At 43.7% G+C, this 22,505-nt stretch overlaps 1 protein-coding gene across 6 annotated transcripts in view; it reads left to right on the top strand.

The window, feature by feature from the left end:
* Window positions 1-22,505, top strand: part of LOC104562438 (cytochrome c oxidase assembly factor 1 homolog) — a 53,024-nt gene that overhangs the window by 9,166 nt on the left and 21,353 nt on the right. For 4 of the 6 annotated variants that reach the window (XM_061997367.1, XM_061997361.1, XM_061997363.1 and 1 more), the window contains exon 2: window positions 20,347-20,546. The exons of the other annotated variants lie outside the window; for them this stretch is intronic. The gene's annotated coding sequence lies outside the window, so the exon portion shown is untranslated. The remainder of the gene's footprint in view (window positions 1-20,346; window positions 20,547-22,505) is intronic. 6 annotated transcript variants of the gene reach the window in all.

Genomic DNA, 22,505 nt, shown 5'->3' with positions numbered 1-22,505 from the left:
AGATTTAGCTGTCTGCCGCAGCAGTGGAGTGCAGAAGATCAAAAGAACATTCTCATTTGCTTGACACACACACACACCCAGTGTGCCATTCATTAATGGCATACTTTTAGTGTAAGTTATAACAGTACACATCATACAACAAAGCAGTGCCATGAAGTCCCATGTCCCTAGGGAACAGAGGGAGCAGGAAGAGAAAAAAAAAGTAAGTCTGGTTGATAAAAGCATTCTCGGCGGCTGAGAACATCACTAACTCTGACACGACACAGTTTGCTGTGAACTTTGAAAGAGTGGGAAGAATAACTGCACACCACTGTCTTTGTTTGATTGTATTGTTCAGAATGAATCTCCCACTGGTAAAATAATTTCTGATAAAAAGGCCTTCTAGCTTTCAGAAGTTGTGCACTCAAAGCATACACAGTTGGGGGTGTGTTGAAGTATCAGTGCTCTGTAAAATATGTGCAAATTACTAGTTTGGGGCTGCCCAACTGTTTTGGTGACAAGAAGTGAAGGTCTAAATATATGTATTTAAAACCAAATACATCCCATTTCATGTTCTGAAGAAAGAGGGTCTATCCTGACAGAAGGAAGAAACAAAACCCATTGGGTTTGTCCTGATATTCATTCCATAGGTCTCTAAAGACCTAACCTTCAACTGAAAAGCAGAAAGCATTAGCTTATTGATTTTGTAGTTTTAGAAAATACATTTTCTCACCTCCAGTTTAAGAAAGTTACAGTTGCAACGAGGCTAACTGGGCCAGTTCCAGAAGAGATTTGTTCCTGGCATGGTGGCATTGACTTAGTGGCAGAGCACCAGAAATGAATCCAGCCCTTTATTTCCGTGAAAATGGAAGTGTGTTAGCTGGTGTTTCAGAAGCGCACAGTAGTATGCCTTTGCATTGTACAGAGCTAATCCTTGTACTTTGCCAACTGTAACCTGCTTAGTCTTACATGAAATGTATTCATCATCTTTTCACGAGCCTGATCCAAAGCCTGTTGAAGTCAGTGGAAAGAGTCCAGATTCTTTTTGGTAGTTTCAGAGTTGTCACTGTATGAACAGCTGCTCTAGCACTGAGTCTTCTAGTTGAAAGACAAGGAAAACAAGCAGCACTAAACCACATTGGACTCAGCACTGTATTAAAGACAGAAATGAAAGTAGCATGAAACTTGTAAAACCAGACTGGACAAAACACTATGAAGCATGCTGCAAGGGAGCAGTATAGTGCTAGCAGGGGAATAAGTTAGCTAGTTGATTTCTTTTCCACAGCTTTTACTTTTCCACATATTCTGTAATGTAACAGGACTTTTTCTTTTCTCTTTAGACAAATAGCTGCCAGACAGCAGCACTAGAATGAGAACATGTGTAGCGTTTGCTTTTATCTTACCTTACAAAAGAAGTCCGAATACCTTGTGTTATTCCAAGTATAAAATTACAGATGTCAAATCATTTGGTGCTTTAAGTGCTGTGCCAGAAAAGTAATTCAGTCAAAATAGCTATGCCTTGTGAAAGCTGAACAGTTAGTATTATTACAGTTTCTTACTTGCATGGCTCCAGCAGTGTAAGATGGCACAAGAGAACAGCAAGAAACTTGCCTGGAATCACCCAGAGCAGAGAAAGACAGGAGGGTAGAACCAGATAAACCTACAGACCCAAAGTTAGAGTCTACCTAGTCTGCTTTACAGTTGGTTTGAACTTTGAAAAAAGCTGTTAAACACTAACATCTTGGGGGGGTGAGTCTTATCCAGAGATCCCACAGAATTAAAGCAAAGGATGATTTGTGCATGATTCTGGATAAAGATGTGGTTGACCCTCGGGCCTAAGGAGCATACTGTTCAAAAAGTATAAAAATATTTATCTGGAAAGGTGAGAGGTTTCCCTTCTTCATGTTACAGGTGAGAGTGCTAAACAAGCATTAAGATGCCTTGGCTGAGTTAGACTGGTCAGCAGCTGCCTTGCCTCTGGCAGAGAACCCCTTGCTGCTGTCAAGTGCTTTACAACTAAAACCATGCTTACTGAGCTGAATAAGGCCTAAGGAAAAAGCTTGCTGTGGACCTGAACTAAGGCAGGAGGTAGGAGAACAGGACGTAGCAGAGCACAACATGTGTGTTTGGTACATTATTTCTCCCTGAATAGAGAACGAATAATCAGACACAATTTGTGCAACCCCTGAAAATTAATACTTTCATTGTCCACTTCACAAAAGCTGGGTCTGAAAAAAATCTATTTAGTACCCTAAAAAAGGCAGAAGAGTCACTGTATTTAATACGTTTTCCAAGCCTTCAAGAGCTGCACTGAAACCTGGACAGAGATTTGCTAAACTGGGGATACACTGCTTCTGTCAGTATAGCTATTAAGAAGCTTATTAAAGGACATGGCAGCTGACAGGTGAATCTTTAATCCCTCTCAAAGCTCTTAATTTTGTGATCAGTGTAAAGCAGTTCATGCAAAAAATATTTTACTCATGAATTCATGTGTGCTTCCAGATGAGATGTTGTCATGGCCCGTCCAGGGACAAAAGACCACGATTAGACTTAAGTACCCCAGACTTCGGAACTCCCAAAGGGAGGGCTTAATTGCCGCTTATGGTCCTGGGCACGACAGACCAGGCTACTCAGCTTAGGGAAGAAAATGAAACTTAACTTAATCCACCTCCAACTAAAATATAACAAACAGGAATATCCAACGGAAAAACAATACAGAGTAGGGCGAACATGGAAGTGCAACCAGCCCTTTAAGACCACCTTTCCCTCACCCCTTCTCTCTCCCTGGGCTCAGAGCCCTGAGCTCAGTGTCATAAGCAGTGCTGGAGGCAGGGAATGGGGTGTGCAGTCAGTCCTTTCCTGATGTCTCTTGCCGCTTATCAGGCTCCTGAGGAGAAGTACTCCTCGCCAGCCCCCCTTGCTCGGGGTCTTCCACACACCGTGCAGCCCTGCACGGGCTGTTCCACGGGGCTCCTCAACCCCAGTTCATCTTCTCCAGGTTGGGGCCTAAACTGCTCGCTCCCTCTGACCTGGAGTCTCCAGCTCTCACCCTCTCTAGCACGAGGTCTCTACTTCTTATCGCGGGCTACACAGATGTCTCTGGTCTGGAATCACTCCTTCTGTCCTTTCCTGGCCGCGGGCTCCACGTTGTCACCTCCATCTTGCGCTCCCATCTCCCTCACACATTTCAAATTGTGGTCATTAACTAGTGCTGGCAGGGGCGCCAGACTGGCCCAGCCGGGCCGGAGGTGGGTCTGAACCTCAGAGCCGGGGGAAAGTCAGAGAACTCTTTACCGGGCTTGCACTGCAGCCCCCTCCCCCTGTTACCAAGCAAAAGCAGCTCCTCCCTAAACCATGACAGATGTGATTCAAGATACTGGCATGGTGATAATCAGAACACATTTTACTTGTAATTTTCAGGATGAGTTTTGGCTGCTTTGAAAAACACCAAAAAACAGCTCTCTTCCCCTACTTCTTGAAAGCTGGGGGATTAATATTCATTGTATTGATATTTCAAGTGGCACGTGGTATGTGGTGGGCTGGATCACATGCCACTAAACAGCGGACCAAATCCTGATGCTGAGAGGCTGCAGTTGTGTTAAAAGGTCATAAACAGCAAGGGCAGGCAGTGCACCAAAGCTTGCCTGTCCCTATGGAGATAAAAGTAAAGGGTTAACAATCACGTGTTGGTTTACAGAAAACTTAATTTGGTTGCTCTTTTTTTCTTTGCAAATTACATGCTCATGCTGCATGGAAATGTCTCATGCTGCAATGAGTAAGTCCATTTCAGGTTCCTTTTTCATACCAGTTTCATTAATCAGTGAAAAGACTCTGTACCAAAAACCAGAACCAGCTACTAAGGATGAATTGGGTTGGTTTTGGGTTTTTTTTCAAATATCTGGAAAAAAGAACCCTTCAGACCGCAGTAGGTTTGTCAGTCAGTAGATCAAAGGATGCATCTGTTGTACCTCGGTATGCTGTAACGTGAGCTATTTGTTTGGTAGTTAGCTCTAGTTAACTAACATGACTATTCATTCTAAAATAAGCACTCTGTCAGTGTTTGCTCCCAGGCAAATACTTGTTCTGCTACAGTTCTTTCTCAGCTCAGTTGCCTCTGATCCTTTTTGCAAGTGCTGAAGTTGTTGGCCTTTGTAGTCATGAGAGTTAATTACCTCTCATTTTGCTCACTTTTCTGTGCACGGTCAGAAGCTTTTTAGTTCTTTACATAGTTCGGGAGTGGAAAGACTAGCCTGCATGAAAGGGCTGTTTCTTATGCAAGATATGATTAATAGTTGCCAAGAAGTGGCCTGCCACATGCATGCTGGCAGGTTGGTGGCTGTGCAGCTGCACTACTAATTACATAGCTGGGCTGGTTGAGGGTGGTGCATCTGACAGCGGAGACAGGCTCTGGGGCCCAGCAAGAGATGGAGGTTAGGTAAACTGGGCCACCTGGGAATTGGTGGCTAGATGTGGCATCTGGGGATAGATGAGATTGAATCTGCTGGGAATGGAGAGTATACATGGAGAGTACAGCTACTAGCCATGATACAGGGCAGTGCGTAAGGAGCAGAGGAAGAAGCTAATAGCAGACTAAAGCAATTTGTGTAGCAACCAGCTGTGCTTAGTGTGGTCCTTTGGTATTGGGCTGGACTCCCTTAGCTTTGGGAGTGGCTGTGGTGGAAAGGAGCATATGTTATTGTTTAGCTTTCATATCAGTCCAAGAAAACTAGGTTTATCTCCCAGCCCAAAAGCATTGTCTCCACCAAAGCGGAAATTCAAACACAGTTGCTTTTTAGAGGTTGTGGCCTGCCGTAGCAGGAAGCTCAGCAGAGACCACATACTTGTAGCATCTCAATCTCTGGGGTTTTTTACTGGAATTATGTTTTTCCTTTTCAGCAGAAGAAACCATAGCAAAAAGCCTTTCACTGTGTGCTAAGATATTCTCAAGTGCTCTTGTTTCTAAGGGTGATTTTACTGGGGGCAGTGATGCAGTCTCAGAACAGAGTTCTTATGTGTCCTGGTTACACATTTACTTCCCGTGCTGCTGACAGCTCTATTTGTGAAAAAGGACAAAATAGCAAAACAAAACTCAACCCACAGCCCCTGTGAGAAAGAAAAACACAGACTTGCTGTGCTACAGAGGAAGTGTCAAACGCAAACATTTCAAAGGAGGAAAGCTGCTAGTCTTCATGTACATTATAAAAATACTTTTACAAGAATAAGTCACATAACTGTAACTGGTTTTAAGCTTTAAAAGTTTCCTGTTTAATACCTGTGGGATAAGTCTGTGCAGCTAGCTGGAGGCCAATTTTAACCTTGGACCATTGAAATCTATTGACCTGTGGTTTGGTACAGAGCTGTCCATTGTTGGGTTTTTTTTCCTGCTTTGAAATATGGAGTATCTGGAAAACCTCTAGCACCACCCCTACCACCCCACTCTCCAAAACAAAGAAATTTCACATGACTGACTCTGGTTTAGACCTGTTTTACTTAGCTATCTAGTTTTGTAAAGCAGCCAGGTGTTGAAAATGTTGCATTAGTTAAGCAGATGTTAGACTCACTATAATGCTTTTATACTTAATCTGGTAGATACTAAGAGAATGTTAAGTGCATGTGTAATTCCAGAGCAGTTTCGTTCTGGTTTAAGACTAAGCAGCAGTTGTGGAAAGAGAAGACTGAACTGAGGTGTTCTGCTGTTGAACAGACCATTCTATTTCTAAAGCAAAGTCTCATGGCAATGCACTAGTGAGCCCATGATTCATTAAGCCAGGCAAGTGCTGAAGGGAGCTGTGTCCTGATTTGAGCTGTGTCCTGATTTGCAGCTTATAAAAGCAGGAGTTTGCTAGTAAATGAAATTCTTTAGAATTACAGCCCAGCACGCTGTTACAAGCAGGGTTCACGGCTTTGTCTTGAACAGTAGCCTTCTATGATTACTGCATATTGTGCTTTTATGATAGGTGAGACAGCTTCCTCCTGGCCACTTAGTTATGTCACCATTAAATGGAGAAAAATAATTGGGATGACCCAGTCTAAAAAGGGTAAAGCAAACAGCAGAGCAATGTCATTGGCAAAACAAACTTGCTTTAAGTGCATTCTCTAGTTAGTTTGAGTCATTGGTCCTCAAATGCATTTATTCTCTTCTTCTTCCTCTTGTCTTTCCCTAAACTGTATTACAAAGCAATGCTTTGACTGGAAGCTGGGGTGAGTTATGGGATGCTGAGAGCAGGCAGGATGGGAGCCTGTGAGAAGGGACTGAGAAAGATGACTGGAGCCCAGAGCTGCTTGAGCCAAGTGGTGCTTCTTAAGGTGGGCTCTGGAAGGACATACCCAATGACGCAGCTGCCTTGGTGCCTCTTATCTGCATTGCTTGTTCTACCTCCCATCCCTGGAGTTGCCCCTGCTGGGAGTGCTAGGCTTAGTGTTCCCTTCCCTGTCAACTCCCCATCCTCAATGCTGGCATTTTCAGTTTTAAATCCAGAAGCTTGAGAGGAGACTATATTTCCTGGTTATGAAATGGAAGAAGTCAAACATACCTTTAAATTGCTACATGTGTTTCTCGCTAAAAGATCTGAGACCTGCAGATCAGAGCCAAGTGTGGCAAGTAGTGACCATCCACAGAAACCAAATTGAAAATGGCCACACAAGTGGTTATATTTTCAAACTAAGTAGTACAGGTGAGCAGATGTAAGACTTGAGCAAGACACAGAGGAATGGATTTTCCAAAAACACCAAACTAGGTTGTTCACGGTGCACATTTTTTCCTGATGTCAATCAAATACAATTTTGGGGAGGTAGGTCTAGTATGTGTTGAGCTCAGGAATCTGCCTTTGCCAATTTCATTCCCTTATCAGAGCACATCAGAAATATTTTCTTCTCTTGGCATGTCTATATATGCATTTATGTTTGTATATGTATCCATGTGTGTTTATCTCATTATTAACAGCATTAACTGTAGGCATCAGGGATGAAATGGACTGTAAAATTTCTGTGCCATCTGCCCTAACTGGCTTTGAAACAGACTGGCTTCAAAAAGAATACTCAGATGTTTATGAAAGCTAGACTGAATGATGAACATGATGATGAAGTCTCTGTGTGAGGGGAAAAAAAATCATTTCTCAACTAGCAAACTTTCTGAAAATCAGAAATTTCTACTCTCTGGCACGCTGTCTTTCAAGTGCAGGATTCCAGTTTTCTGCCTTGCAAGAACAGTGTTGGAACAGCATGTGGATTGATCAAAACAAAATTAATTGTATGACAAAATGTTTTGGTCTGTTGTCCTAATTCAGGAGAGGATTTCTCACCTCTCCATGGAAGAGAGCTGTTTGTCAGCACGGGCTGAGGCTGCTAGCGAGCCTAGTTTTGTCGGCAGCAGTCATCTCTGGTTTTGCTCTTCTGTGAGAACCACGGGGCAAGAGCGGCACTAATGGGAGCATTAGGATGGCAAATCTGTAGATGAGAGAATACAAATTTGATTACAGTATTGGTTATGCCATTAGGCAAGTTTGGCCAATTGCATTTATGTAGAGCAACACCCAGAGCCTGTTGGAGCCAGTGGGAGCTTTGCCATCAGCTTCCTTGGGGGTAGGATTTTGGTCATTGTTTAAATTAGCTATATCTTCATGGGAGCATATGGGAGCAAATGCAAAGGTTTTGATCTGAAGAAGCCAGTAAGCAGCTTTATGCATTTACTGTGTTGCACAGGTAAAAAGCTGAGACAGCAAAACCCATCTGCTGGATCTTCAACACATCTCCATAAAACCCATGTTAGAGTCAGAGGATTCTTTTCAATTTTATTTATGGCCCTGGCTGCCTGAATGAGTGCATCTGGAGCTCAGATGCCTTTTGTCCTTATTATAAGTTGGTTAACTTGAAAAACTGCACACACTGTCAAGCCTTTGCTGTGGAAGTGCCAGGCTCTGTAGTTGAGGTGCTTTTCTGTGTGCGTGTTTTTTACGTGAAAAGGATGTTGAACTTTATGTATAAACACTGTTCTCTGTCTCTTCCCCCCCCTCCCCCCTTTTGTTACAGACTAGCATTGAATATTCAGGGAAAGCTCCCCAGAGAGATTAGGGGCATGGACAGATTTTAAACAGGACCTTAATGCATGGACATGAAAGAACAAATGTTCTAGTGGGAATACTAATGCAAATACCCTGTTGTTGGGTCAAAATGCATTAAACAGCTGCTTGTGTGCTAAAGATGCTTTTAAAATAAATACAGACCGGAAATTATACAAATTATAAATAGAGATCTTGCTATTTCCTCAGTGTAGTAGCCAAAGAGATGGAAGTACTTCACTGACCCCATTTGTTATAAAGCATTCAACATTGTCAAGTACCAGCACTAGAGAGAAATGCATCTATGAATCTCTTTCTGCAGAGCACAGAATCCCAGATCCTGCTGAAACTTATTTCAAATGGTTGTTATCTGTGTCCTTCCCAGAGAGCTATGAGAACTGAGACTTAACAGCCAGAGGAATTAGATGCCTTGACGTGAACTACCGTTACCATCAGTTACTGTGATTACACTGTTATGGAAGATAACCTATGGCTATTTGTGTTAAATCTACATTAAAGAAATCCAGTGAAGCTGTTGCACAAACAAGCAGTAACAGTATATATATATTTGGGCCAGCTACACAGCAGTTAAACTCAAGTGGAATCCAACTATAAAAACTGGCAACCTAGATGGGTCAGCATTTGAAACTGGGTTGTATAAAAGTAACACGGCAATATCAAAGCTGTAGTGTGGCTTTAATCACCACAGGGTTAGTGTTTTGTCACGAAGCTATGTGCATATTAAAGGAAGGCTTGACAGATTTAAAATAAATGTAACAAAACCCATTTCAAGTATCTCATGTTTCTGAAATGAATATATTGCCCTACCGTTGCTGTACGTTTTCCTGGTGGGTCCTTCAGCCTGATTCTGTGTCAGTGCAGGGCCACCAAGATGATGAAGGAAGTGGAATGTCTCCCTTACGATGAAAGGCTGAGGGAGCTGGGGCTCTTCAGCTTGGAGGAGACTGAGGGGTGACCTCATTAATGTTTACAAATATGTAAAGGGCAGGTGTCAGGAGGATGGAGCCAGGCTGTTCTCAGTGATGGCCAATGACAGGACAAGGGGCAGCAGGTACAAGCTGGAACATAAGAGGTTCCAAAGAAACACAAGGAAAAACTTCTTCACTATGAGGGTGACGGGGCACTGGGATGTGCTGCCCAGATGGGTTGTGAAGTCTCCTTCTCTGGAGACACTCAAAACCCACCTGGACGAGTTCCTGTGTGACCTACTCTAGGTGGTCCTGCTCTGGCAGGAGAGTTGGACTGGATGATCTTTCGTGGTCCATTCCAACCCTTGAGATTCTGTGATTGCCTCTATTTTCACCATCTCATGTTACAATAACGCCTAAAAAAACCCTGCCACTAAATTGAGGCCTTTTGTTTTAGGTGCACATTTGCAACTGCTGCATACATCTGACAGCTTCAAACTCTTCACTTCTTGGGCTCCATTTTATTTTGAAGCAAAAGAACAAGTCTTCAGTGAGGAGCCCTGCAGCACTGCACTCTGCAACTTTTGATTGCTACCTGCCTTCTGCGTTGTCCCCATAGCCCTTCCTTTTAGATCCTTTTTACATTTAACTAATCCAGATACTTCTTTCTAACCTCCGAGCTTCTCCTGATCTGCTGCTCCCTATTGTGTTCTGTCAGCTGTTCTGCGGAGCCATCTTCTCTGCACTGAAAATTGTCCCCAGTTATTCAGTAGGTCGGTTTTGAGGCTGTGTCCTGGAAGACTGAGTCCCACTCTGCAGCTGTAAGACATAGAACCGTGGCTGCTGCCCATGGGAGATGTGATTTTGGATTATTTCAGGATGAGGTGGCCCCTCTAACCTTAGCCTTGCTCTCAGTAATGCCTGTGGTGTAACCACGCTCAACAGTTTGTGGTTTGGATGTTAAAGAGCACAGTTCCTGTTGAGAACACAACTGCCGTTGACATAAATGGCAAGACTTCAAGATGTCTGCACTCACATATGGCCATTAAAACTAATCAGATAGCAAGACCAGTCAGACCCCTCTCCGCAGGCCAGTCTTTGCTGAAGTTACTACACTGTACAACCATCTTCGGCCTTGCTCCTGCTCTGCGGCTGCCGAGTTACGGATTAAAAAAAGGCAGTGGGGATGGTACAAAAACCAGGGCTGTCAGGGAAATTAAGACACTTTCTTTAGTGTGGCTTCCGTCACAAGAAGAATAAATGTGCTTGTGTCCAGAAGGTGGCAGCGGCAGCCCGAGCGTGCCGGCACCTCCCCGGCCCCGCCCCAGCCAGGCGGGCAGCCCGGGAACGGCCCGACCGGCCGCGGCTTCCCCCTCCTTAAGGGCTCTCAGCCGAGCCTGCCTCAGGCCTCTGAGCCCACGGGTGGTCAGAGATGTGCATAGGATCTGGGATTTGAAAGGGCAGCTGAGCCTCGGAAGTAGCAAAAGCCTTCAGGAGCGGGATTTTTACCTCCTTGTTACAAAATGAGTTTTGCTGTTCAAGTGGGGACAAACCCTTTTTCTAGGGATGTGTGTCGTGCAGCACGCTAGCGCTGTGCAGGCACCGCCGCTGTTGGTACAGGTGTGTGTATTGGTGTGTGCGTTACCACATGCGCTCGCAGACGTTTCTCAGGTGACACAGTTCTAAATAGTAGGAGATGGTGCTTTATCTTCTTGGTTTGGTGGAATCTCCACCAAACTGTGAAACCTAGATTTGTCTGTGAAACCCAGACGTGGAGCAGGGTTTTGGCCCTGTAATCTGAGGCATTCAGGTGAAGTGCAGGACAGGGAGACACTTCAGTGCTAGAGAGCCCTCAGCTCAGCAGCCCTGGGCATTTCACTGCAAGGGGAACGGATAACGTCTTAAAAGCATGCTTGAGGAGCCATACAAGTTAGGCTTTTCTGCAAGAGCAAGTCTGGCTTCTAAGTTGCCTTTCTTGAGATTGAAGATAGCTTTCTTAATTGAGGCAATGATCTTCCAACCGCAGATACCACAGGGTTCTGTGTTGGGTTGTGGGGATATCCCGCTCTCTGTGGTGGCCAGTCTATCCTCATTTTCCCGTACTAGCATGAATGCTCTTGGTTTTTTAAAAAATTATCCTTCCCTCTCCCCCCCTTTTCTTCACCCCATCTCACCTCATCAGAAGCCAAAAACTGGCTTCTGTGCCAGCTGTGTGGTGGGAAGGGGAAGGCAGGCACCAGGCCAGCTGCAGGGCCAATGCCAATCTTTGTCCTCCAGCTGCTGCCCTCCGCTCCTTCTGTGGCAGACATTCAGTTGTAAACACTAGAAGGCAGGACAAGATACTTGAAGAAAAACAGTACTTACTCTGCTGATCATATTGATCACTCAAGAAAACATCCAAAATAACCCCCAGACTCTCAAAGCTCTCTTCTGTAGGTGTTATTAGTTTGCCTCTAGTGGCATGAAATTGAAAAGCAGTCTGGTGTAAACTGATATCTGGACACTGTGTTTGCTGTGTGCCTTTAGTTTAACAATGTCCTGAAACGACCCTTGTTCTTTATAGCTATACACTGAGAGGCTAAAAGTAACTGGCTTAACAATACAGATAATTAAGTCCATTTGAATTTTAAAAACGTTTTACCACTAAGGAGGAAACACATAAGTTGAACCCAAGGAGTAGATAAGAAATAAGAGTTGTGCAGTTGACTTTGTGCTGGAACAGCCTGCTTTTCCCAGGTGCTTGCCTGCTGTTGATGATTCTTGGCCTAATGCATATGCAGGAAGGCAGAACATGCAGCTGGACATGAGGGCTGCATACAGAAGGAAGTTTTTTGACCTTGCAGCAGCCTCAGATGTTATTGTCTCTTATTTCTGCCCATGTCCTTTGTTATTTATATAATCTCCTTGTTAAACAATGTTAGGGGCTTAGGGGCTGGGCCTTTTTTTTTTTTTAAGATTCTTTATCACCTGCTCCCTGCGAGGCAAAAAGTAGGGCTGCTTCATTTCTGTACCAGCTGTGCTGAAGAGCTGCTGGTGAGGAACAAAATGGGAGCTACTGAGCAATCATTTGGAGACTATTAAAAAAAAAAAAAAGTCAGCTAATTAGAGCTTAAAGGAAGAGGCAACACTTTGTGCAGAAACACCAGAAGGCAGGCCCTCCAAATCCCATACACTCCCTGTAAATAGCTATAATTAACCCCACAGTATTCAATTTATTAATTAAAATTTAATTAATATTTTCTGTCCTTCACAATCATCTTAGAAGCAGTCAGGAAAGCAGTGGCAGCTGAGTTTCCGTAGGGCAGCAGTGACATTCAAGAGAGCAGAGGCACAGGAGACTCCTCTCAGTCTCCCAGTGATACCTGTGATAAAGCAGAGCTCAGACGAGGCACTGGGTTGCTGCCAAAGGAGGGGAGGATGGAAGACAGTGCTAGCCACGTTCTTTTCCTGCATGCTTCCTGGCATCACCATACAAATGAGGCACCCACCTGGGTTATTTGAAAGTGTGAGGGAGAGGAATAGTAAGAAAATGGATGATGTTATTGCTTACTTGAACACACTGCCTGAGGGCTGCTTTACAGCGCTGTTCTTCATTTGATTTTGATGCTCTGCTTGGAACCTTGTCTGAGTAGAGTAAGCTTAGCGGAGATACCCCCTCCTGAACTTTGTGGATCCTAGTAAAGTAGAACAGTTACCGCTTTAAAATGCTGTGTCTGTACTAGTAGCTTGGCACACTCCTGTTTTGCTCCAGAGATGGAATTCCTGGTCGTGCATACTACCTATGGTCAGTATGTCAGACACCTGTCAGTGCCTGAGCTGTGTTCTGTAACAACTCCATTGGTATCCCCAAAGAGAAACGTGGATGTTGTAAACTGTGTAGTTTGCTCCAGGGTTTGTCCAGACAGGTCAAACAGATATGAAAGACACGAAATATATTTCCTTCAACAAGGAAAGTGCTTCACCATTACTTCAATTTAGGCAATAGCATCGTTTGTGTCTTGCCCTATCCTTTCACAGAACCACAAAATCTTAAGGGTTGGAAAGGACTTCAAAAGATCATCTAGTCCAACTCCCCTGCCAGAGCAGGACCACCTAGAGAAGGTCACACATGAACTCATCCAGGTGGGTTTTGAATGTCTCCAGAGAAGGAGACTCCACACCCTCTCTGGGCAGCCCGTTCCAGTGCTCCCTCATCCACACAGTGAAGAAGTTTTTCCTTGTGTTTCTTTGGAACCTCTTCTATTCCAGCTTGTACCCAATGTCCCTTGTCCTATCATTGGCCATCACTGAGAACAGCCTGGCTCCATCCTCCTGACACCCACTCTTTACGTATTATTAATGAGATCACCCCTCAGCCTCTTTTTCTGCAAGGATCTGCAGTAGAGCCCTGGAGAAAATGGCATGAGGTAAAGGTCTTTTAATCCTCATGTAACAGAAGTGCACAAACTGACTTCTTGTTGAAGCCACGTCTCCCAGGCCACAGGAAAAAAAGTTTTCAGTACAGAACTGTTAGACAGGAGCAAGTGGGGAGAAGAGATAGGACACAAGCACTATCGTCACCACCATCTTTTTGTCTTCTCTCTGTCTGGATGAAACATGATGGGTTAGGCAGGTTTTTGGTACACCTTGTGGATCAGGCCCTTCTGCTAGCAAAGCAGCTTGCCATTTCTCAATCCCAGGAAGGCAGACACCAAGCTGTTCAGTGCTATGAGGTCAGAATTGCTTCTGAGCACGCCCAGAAGCAAAACTGGAGGTTCTTGGTGAACATCAGCATTAGAAAAGATGAGTGCCACAATTTGGAATCTCTTTGGCCTCTGGGCTTTGGTGCATAACTGCAGCTTTGAGACCTTCACAGACTCTGCCCTTCCGATCTCTCTTGCAGTCACACAAGAAACCAGCCTCGGGCCCACCAGACCACGAGTTACATCTCCCATCAGTTTTGTGCTCCGAGGCATGCCCAGTGCAGAGGGGCGATGGGTGGCTTGAATGAACAAGTTCTCTACCCTTGTGGGAAAATTAGTGCCTCTGATGTCCTGCAAAAGTGCTCAGGCAGGGCTGTCTCCAGTCCACCAGTAGCAAGGCTCGAAGGGCGGAGGTGAAGATGCCATTGCTGTTGCAATGGCTCTGTTGGCTTCAGGCTGGGACACCCAATACAGCAGTGTTGAGTCATGGCAGTATTTAATCTTGTGGTGCCACACGTGATGAAACAGGCCCTATATGGTGTTACACTGCTTGTAATTCCAGGTAGATTTCAATAGAACTGAGGCAGATGGAGACAGATGCCAAGAATCAGTGCAGCCCTTATCCCAAGATGAAAGCCTGAATGAGCAATGTAACTTTCCAACAACTATTACTTGACTTTGCCTGCATCATTTAACCTTTTCTTACTTTCTTTCTTCCAATCTAGTAAATCATAGAATCATAGAATGGTAGGGGCTGGAAAGGACCTTTAGAGATCATCTAGTCCAACCCCCTTGCAGAAGCAGGGTCACCTAGATCAGATCACACAGGAACACATCCAGGTGAATTTTGAAAACCTCCAGAGAAGGAGACTCCACACCCTTCCTGGGCAGCCTGTGCCAGGCCTCCCTTACCTGAACAGGAAAATAGTTTTTTCTTCTGTTTAAATGAAACTTTTTGTGTTCTAGCCTCATCCCATTACCCCTTGTCCTGTTGCTAGATAAATGATTTTAACTGAAGTTTTGGAAGTGTGCTTACTACACCTATCCAAAATTCACCAGCTTCTCTGACTTCGACAAAAAGAGTGGAGGAAAAAAACCCAAACCCCGGGCAACTCACTGCTAAGTTTTGAATTCGACATTCAGAACAACAAATACATTAAAACGATTTTTGCTTTACTGTTAGTCATTTGTAATTAAAGTCACCTGCAATTAAAAGACTCAGCATTTGTTCTCATCTCTTTCTGAAATTACATTTTCCACTTCCTAGGCCCTGGCCTCAGGCAGTGGATTTTTGAAGCAATCATGCCTTAGTAATTAATGTTTAAAGATTAATGTCGCAACTTAAAACACAGCATGTTGCTGAGTAAACATCCAGCAATGCCTGCTACCAAAGAAGAATTTTTAAAAATACAAGGCTTTTACTGGAAGCTGCAGGTTTTGTACACTAGAGTTCCCAATTGAAGTACATTTTATTACCCCTTCCCTCTATGCTTGTTCGTAGGAGGGACTGCCACACTGAAAAAAGCAGAAGAAGATAAATACCACGTCTGATCTATCAGTTCTTTGTGCCACTGACTCATCGCCCCAGAAAGCTTATTGGGAACGATTAGCTCATACAGAGAGGGAGGAGACAAATCTTTGACAAGTTATATGTAGTTGTGACACAACTCATGACATTTCGGACTTTTGCACAAGGGCAGGATGACAAGGGATGGAGTGGGAGGAAAAGGAGGAGTGAAAATGTAAGAATGGGGTGGGGCAAAGTATAGTTCCCATTGTATTTCATGCCCCTCCATTTATCCCAAGTCTGCCTTTTCTCTGTAGAAGCCACATCATCCAGTCTGTTTCTAACCCAGATGGTTTTATGTGTGATAGCAGCCCACCCTACACAAGGCAATTAAGCTACTGTGTTATCCCTTTCTAACAGAAGTCCGTATCAACTGCAAAGACAAGTGGGAATATCAACAACTTCAGCATTTCAGGAAGGGGAAAGGTTAATCTGGATTGGGGCTACCTCCTTACTTGAGGCATCTAACTTGGGCATTGCAATCCTGATTCAGACCTTTTAGAAGACACACCTCATGCCTAACATTTCCCAATCGTTTGGCACGAGGCAGCTGCCTCTTCACCCAAGACTCCCAGGGTAGGAAAAGTGGGAAAGTCCTCACATGGTCTTGTGAGTGATTTCTATCAAAAAGAGGCAGTGGGGGTCACACTGTACTGTGGGAGGGCTCTGGCCATGCCAGGGACCACATACTGCATCCACTAGTTCAGTATGTCCCCTTCGATTTGATCTTTAAGTACTGTTTTCTCATCAAGTCTTTCCTGGTCTGGCAGAGGCCAGTGACAAAATCCTGAACAGGTCATATGGAACAAGAAGAGAATCCTACTTCAGGCTAGTTTCCCCTGTCCCACCACTTCTTTTCTACCTCCCAGAAAAGAAAAGGAAATTCCCAATCCAACACACAACTGGCCGGTCAGCAAACCAAGTTTTGAACAGGTGCTTTGAGCTTTGTTACTCTTTGATCTCCTTTCTGTTCAGAAGAAACCAAAACCCAAAGAGCTCCTGGAAGAGCACCATGTGTCTGATTCTGCAATTAAGTGCAAAAACGGAACCTCCCAACTAGTCACTAGTCTTGCCTTTCTGGAAGTGAAGCCCAGACTCTAAGATTAGTAAGAGAAACTTTCAGCACTAGTCATACTCACTTGGGTAACAGGCAAGTTTCTGCCTGTGTCCACTTCTAGCATTCATTATGGATGCATATTAGGGACTTCCTAAGCAGCGATCCCAGCTGAGCAGTCAGTGAAGCATTGTCTCCTCCTTTCATAATTTCCTATTCTTTTAGTATTGTTTATATACCATCAAGAGCATGCTGATACATTAACTGGGTACCCAGTGCTTGGCTATCTGATTATCCATTGCTCTAGTTATCTGTCCAGATTACTTATCCTAAAGTGATTAAGCTAATTTTTAGACAATTATGCTGTTGAAGCACCGTGCTTTTGAATTATTGTTGGTTGGTTGGTTGGTTTTTTTTGCTCCTTTAAAAGTTTTCCAGTAAAGGTGAGGACCTTCTTGTACTAAATTTAAGCCTGCTTAAAATAGCTTGCTTGTGGGTTTTTTTGCTGTTGATTTTTTTTAAAGATCACTTAAAAACGGAGATCCAGAGAACACTATTGCAAGGTACAGGGTACGTCAGTTACACTTCATGTTAAACACGAGACACTGATCGTTCAGCATTTTGCTAAACTATCAAGTCCCATGGAATGGAAAATGCTTTGGGAGTAAAAGCAGTGTGTTTTTCAAGAAATGCTTAATCCTAAATAGGTTGTTCAAATGGAGTGTAATAAAGGCTACAGCTAATGAAAAGATTTTGTTCAGCCTCAGTGGGTTCTTAAACAGATGGACATAATGTGCTTGCTCTTGCTTACAGTGTTCATATAGCTGTGTTTCCTGTCCAAGACTGGGAATTAGATTTCCTTCTTCGTTATTGGTGTGGAAAGGCTCAAACTGCTCAAGAAGGTCATATGGCAGCCACTGTCTTTAGGAGCTGCATTTGAATAGAAGATACCAAACTTCACATTCAGACATTTAGCTCTAGTCAAAATAAGCATCCTTATCATGCTTCTGAGCTAATGCCCTACAACAGACTGTACCAGTCGACTGCACACACTGCCTTGCTGCAACGAGGGGCTGTAAAAGAGCCCACATAAACAAACAGCAAGCAGCTGGCTCATGTGCCAGCCCACATGTGTGCATGTGTTCACACTGGTGAGCATGTATATTAAGCCACCCAAGTTTATACACCTAAGGTTGGTTGTTTATCTTTTTAGGCTTCATTCCCAGCTTATTCCAAAACTTGTCACCAGATTTAACATACTTTGTTCTTGCAGTGCCCACTTTGAAGACTATAGGCCTGAACTGGGCAGGTTCCTAGCACCTTTAGTCGTCTCTGGACCAGACTTCAACTGGTGTATTTTATCTAGAGGACATTTTGAAAGACTGATGACTTCCAAGGCTATTTCATAAGAACTAGGACTCGTACAGAAGCAAGCGTAGGCACAGGGCAGTTTGATCAGGGGCACAGTCAACTAAGTATTAGGAATAAGGGTAAAATTTCAGGATCTGGCCTTCTACTTGTACCAGAGGATAATTTGCTGCCTTTGTTTTGTTTTATCCTTAGCTCTTGCTCCTCGTTACTTCCTTACTATTAGAAATAAAATAGCCAAGGTAATTTATGCTTCAAATTACTTTTCTTGTTCTGAAACCAGTGATGAATGCTGGTGGGTTTTCTGAGGGAAAACCATTTTCTAAAGCTGCCACATGACACAGTTTTCTCTCCAGGAGCATGGGATAGGGAGAAAAAAAGTTCCACTGGTGACTCTTCTGCTATGTAACCTTTCCTTAAAATGCCAGCAACTGAGCTGCCACAGAGAGAACAAAAAATATTGAAGGAACGCAAAAGACATTATGCAAGAAGAAAGCAAGAAGAGGGATCTGCTCAGACAAGTTTCTCAGGGAAGGTGATGTAATTTGTACTGTAGAAAATCCTAACACTTGACATAACCCTCTTTCTAAGTAGCTGTGGCTGCCAGCAGTCTGGGAGAAACAGAACCTACAGCTGGGAATACAGCTGAGAAGACTGTTTTGTCCAGAAGAAACAGAGTAGGTGGAAAACTTGTTTTCAAGAGATGTCATTGAATTTTAATTGAAAAATATCTTATTAATTAAGACTGAACAAACAACAGGTAAAAGTCTCATCTCCGTTTGGGCTGTTAATGGTGACACTGTAACATTAACTCCTGCATGCTGGGAATACTCAAGAGGTTGCTGTTGGGATGCTGTGGTATGCAGTTCAGTTATGAGAATCATAGAGTCATTATGGTTGGAAAACACCTTTAAGATCATCAAGTTCAACCACTAACCTCATGCTGCCAGGCCTGTCACTAAACTAAACCATGTTTCTCAGCACCTCAGCATCTTTTGAATATCTCCAGGGATGGTGACTCCACCACCTCCCTGGGCAGCCTGTTTCAATGCTTTATAACTCTCTCAATGAAAAAGTTCTTCCTAATGTCCAATCTAAACCTTCCCTGGTGCAACTTGAGCCCATTTCCTGGTGTCTCGTAATTCATTACTGGAGAGATCACCTTCAGGTGGTTGTAGAGAGTAATCATGTCTCCTCTCAGCCTCCTCTTCTCTAGGCTAAACATCCCCAGCTCCTTCAGCTATTTCTCATCAGACTTGTTCTCCAGACCCTTCACCAGCTTCAGTGCCCATCTCTGGAGATGCTGCAGCACCTCAGTGTCCTTGTAGTGAAGGGCCCAGAACTGAACACAGTATTCGAGGCGTGGCTTCACCAGTCCTCAGAGTAGAGGAGGACAATCACCTCTTTGGTCCTACTGGTCACACTATTTCTGATACAGGATGCCATTGGCCTTCTTGGCCACCTGTGCACACTGCTGGCTTGTGTTCAGCAGGTGTTGATTAACACCCCCAGGTCCTTTTCTGCAGGACAGCTTTCCAGTCACTCTGCCCCAAGCCTGTAGCCTTGCCTAGGGTTGTTGTGGCCCAAGTGCAGGACCCAGCACTTGGCCTTGTTGAACTTCATACAAGTGGCCTCAGCCCATTGCCCCAGCCTGTCTGAAGAGCCTTTCTGTCCTCAAGCAGATCTACACACCCACCCAGCTTGGTGTCATCAGCAAATTTACTGAGGATGCACTCAATCCCCTCATCCAGGTCACTGATAAAGATGTTAAAACAGGTCCCAGCACTGTGTCCATCGATGTACAATTTGGGAACCTCTGTCTTGTTAGACTTGACAGAGAGGCATAGGATCTTTGAGATATTTAAAATACTAGGATTTAGTGGAAGCAGGCAGCTGGATACTAAAGTAGGTCTGGATCTTCTGTGTAGGGGAGAGGCTGCAGGGAACTGTGCTCTCAGTCAGCCAGCTATGGAGACTCCAATAGGCTCAAATCTGGAGGATCACAGGTTTTCCTGTTTTGCTTCTCACAGAGCTTACTGGTTTAAAGATCCTGGCTGTAGCCTGAAATATATCATTTAAACCTACTGGATCCTCTACTTTCTTCCTCCTGGTAAATGTGCAGAGGAAAATGCTGCATGTGCAGAGACTGGTAAACACAAAGTGCCATTAGAAGAATTAAGATGTCTGTGTTCAGTTAGGCTAGTTCATAAAAATCGGATAAATTGGTAAAGAAAAAGTCCCAGCACATGAACTATTGTGGATTTATTCATTATTACCAACAGAGAATGAGCTGTACAGGAGGAGGAATATCTATTGTGAAAATTATATTTAGTTGTAGGAGTGAAATACATGGTCTGTTACCTCCTTCTTACAAATACTGCTAGCACTCTTCAGGCAGCTGGCAGGCATGGGTTTATGCAAAAGGATGTGTGGTTATTTTCATAAGGTTGCTGTGAATAAGGGCAGACAAAGCTGCAAGAGATCCCTAATGTTTTTGATGGTATAACTGTCATGTCAAAATGTCGTGTGCTAACTTCTCATTTTACTGTAAATTGGTTGTAAGGAAAACACAGCCAGTAGGAATGACAGTATTAGATGTTGTCTCAGATTAAGAGGTTGAGAGACCCTGTTGAATCCCCAGGAATGTCTGAATGTTCTTCCTCTGCCTCTGCTACATACCCACTCCTTTGCATTTTCTCTTTTACTGTAGGTGGAGTCTGGATAAGAGCTGTCAGGAGAGCTTTTTCTATGGATTGAGGCTATCAAGTGATAGTGATCTTGAACCACCATTTTGGAGGAGAGGCACAAAAAAGGTTGTTATGCTGAGTGCTTTACAGGACAAATAACACTCCCTGCTTCCTCAACTGCCTCAAAAGCAAGCTATAGGTATTGAGCTTCAATCTGAATAGGGTAAGTCTGGCCTCAGAAGCCTGCATCCATCCCATGATTAAGTTTAAAATAATTATTATCAGCCTACAATTGAGTCTAAAATAATTATCATTACCAACCTGTCATACAACTGTTTTAAACCAAGCCAGGGGGTAAATGCTGTGTAGCTGACACTCATATTGCCAGATCTCTCCTTGTTGTACTAAAAATACAATAAATGGGTCTTGTTAGTGCACCACACCATGACAATGTTGAGCTGCATTTCAAGAACCCCCTCAGTTTCAGCACTGCTGGGGCTGGAAAACTGCAGTGGATCACTGCAAAAGCCATGCCTGCTGCCAAAAGCAGTCTTGCTTCTTGGCCATGACAAAACATTGACATTTCTTTTGTGCAACTTCAGTTTACTTCCTAAACAGGAAAATGTAGAAGTCGTCTCCTGAGCTGGCTGGCTACATTGGAGATTGTCCTGTCAGCCTACTTTTTAAAGTAGGGTAGAAAAACAAGGGTCAGAAAGTGATGTTACAAAGTGACAACTCCCTAGCCCGAAAGATACAGTATCCCTAAAGGTTACTATACTCTTAAAAATATAGAAACCTTTCAAAAACCTCACCTTGGGTTTTCTTTGCCATTTTCTGGGCTTAATTTACGAGAAGGTTCCCCTGAACTACAACCTTGGTGCTGAGGAGGGAAGGGCATTGGGGCTGCTGTCCTTTTGCATAGGGAAAACAACTGTCTGGTTGCTCTAGTTGGCCTTTCAGCCAGCATTTGATAAAACTTTGTCCCTTTGCTGTTCCCACCAGATCCTTTCTGTTGTCACAGTCACATATGCAGCCCTTTCTCATTCCCACCTGACCTTCATGCATACACTTGCTTCTTTATAAAAGTCTATTGTGGCTTGAAAAGCTCCTGTCAGAAACAAAGCTATCTAAGTTTCTGTCATTTATTCTTTTGGTGTCTGAGCACAGTTCCTAAAAGTCTGAGAATGGTTGCTGCTCCTGTTTGAATTTCTTCCTCTCCCCATCCCTAAACCAGGTGACATTTTTAGCTTCAAATTGTATAGCAGGAAACATTTATCTCAGGTTGAGAGAAATGGGAAACATGATGCAGCTTTAGGTGCTGCAAACAGTCCAACTCTCCATATTAAAAATCAACCATTTTTTTTTGGTTCAAAGTGTGAACAATCCATCAGAAAGCTGCATGAAATCCACTTTCTGGGTGATGGAATGTACACCTGCCTAGTTTGCTTCCTATTGGGTTATTAACACTTACTGCATCTGTAACTGCTGGTTATTGAAAGAAGGACTTAAACCTTCTACCAGAACTCCGGGACTAATTAAAACTTTGCCATTAACATTTAATGAGAAAGTTGTTACCTTCATCAGGAAACTGCCTGAGACTCTTGGTCCCATAAAGCACAAATGGCACATGCTGAATCATAGTTAACAAGGGGATTTAGGGAAAATCACAGTCAGAGGAGTGCAGCTTGTTGCCTAAGTTAAAAATGATTATTTACTTTCTTCTTCCTTTCCCCACCAGTGCTGGATATTATATCCACTAACTAATATTCATGTCTTAGCAAGGCATCCAGACCTTGTAGGGACAGCTCTTTCTTCCAGTAAGACCTTACATTATGAAAAAAAAAAGACAAAACATCCCCAGGGCAAAAATCCTGCCCTTATAGGAACTCCCATGCCAGAGCACCATTTATGTAGCACCATTTGCTTGCCTAGCTGCTTGTCTTGGGTGGAGGAGAATGACCTGTTAGAAAGGAATGGCCAACATAAATACAGAAGAACAAATAAGACACTTGAGGGTGTGTCTAATGGATTTGAATATCAAGGGCAGCAAAGGAGGACATTTTGCTCCTCTTGTGTGCCAGCCTTGGGCAGAGGATCTAGTAAATTTTATCTCTGTATATCCATCAGCCAATTCTGCTATCTTGTTGTTTGTACATACATACAGTAAACTAGCCAATTCTGT

The sequence above is a fragment of the Colius striatus genome, chromosome 5 (genome assembly GCF_028858725.1).
Source record: "Colius striatus isolate bColStr4 chromosome 5, bColStr4.1.hap1, whole genome shotgun sequence".
NCBI classification, from domain to species: domain Eukaryota; kingdom Metazoa; phylum Chordata; class Aves; order Coliiformes; family Coliidae; genus Colius; species Colius striatus.
Note: the sequence above shows the minus strand (reverse complement) of the source record. Positions and strands in the feature narration are given on the sequence as shown.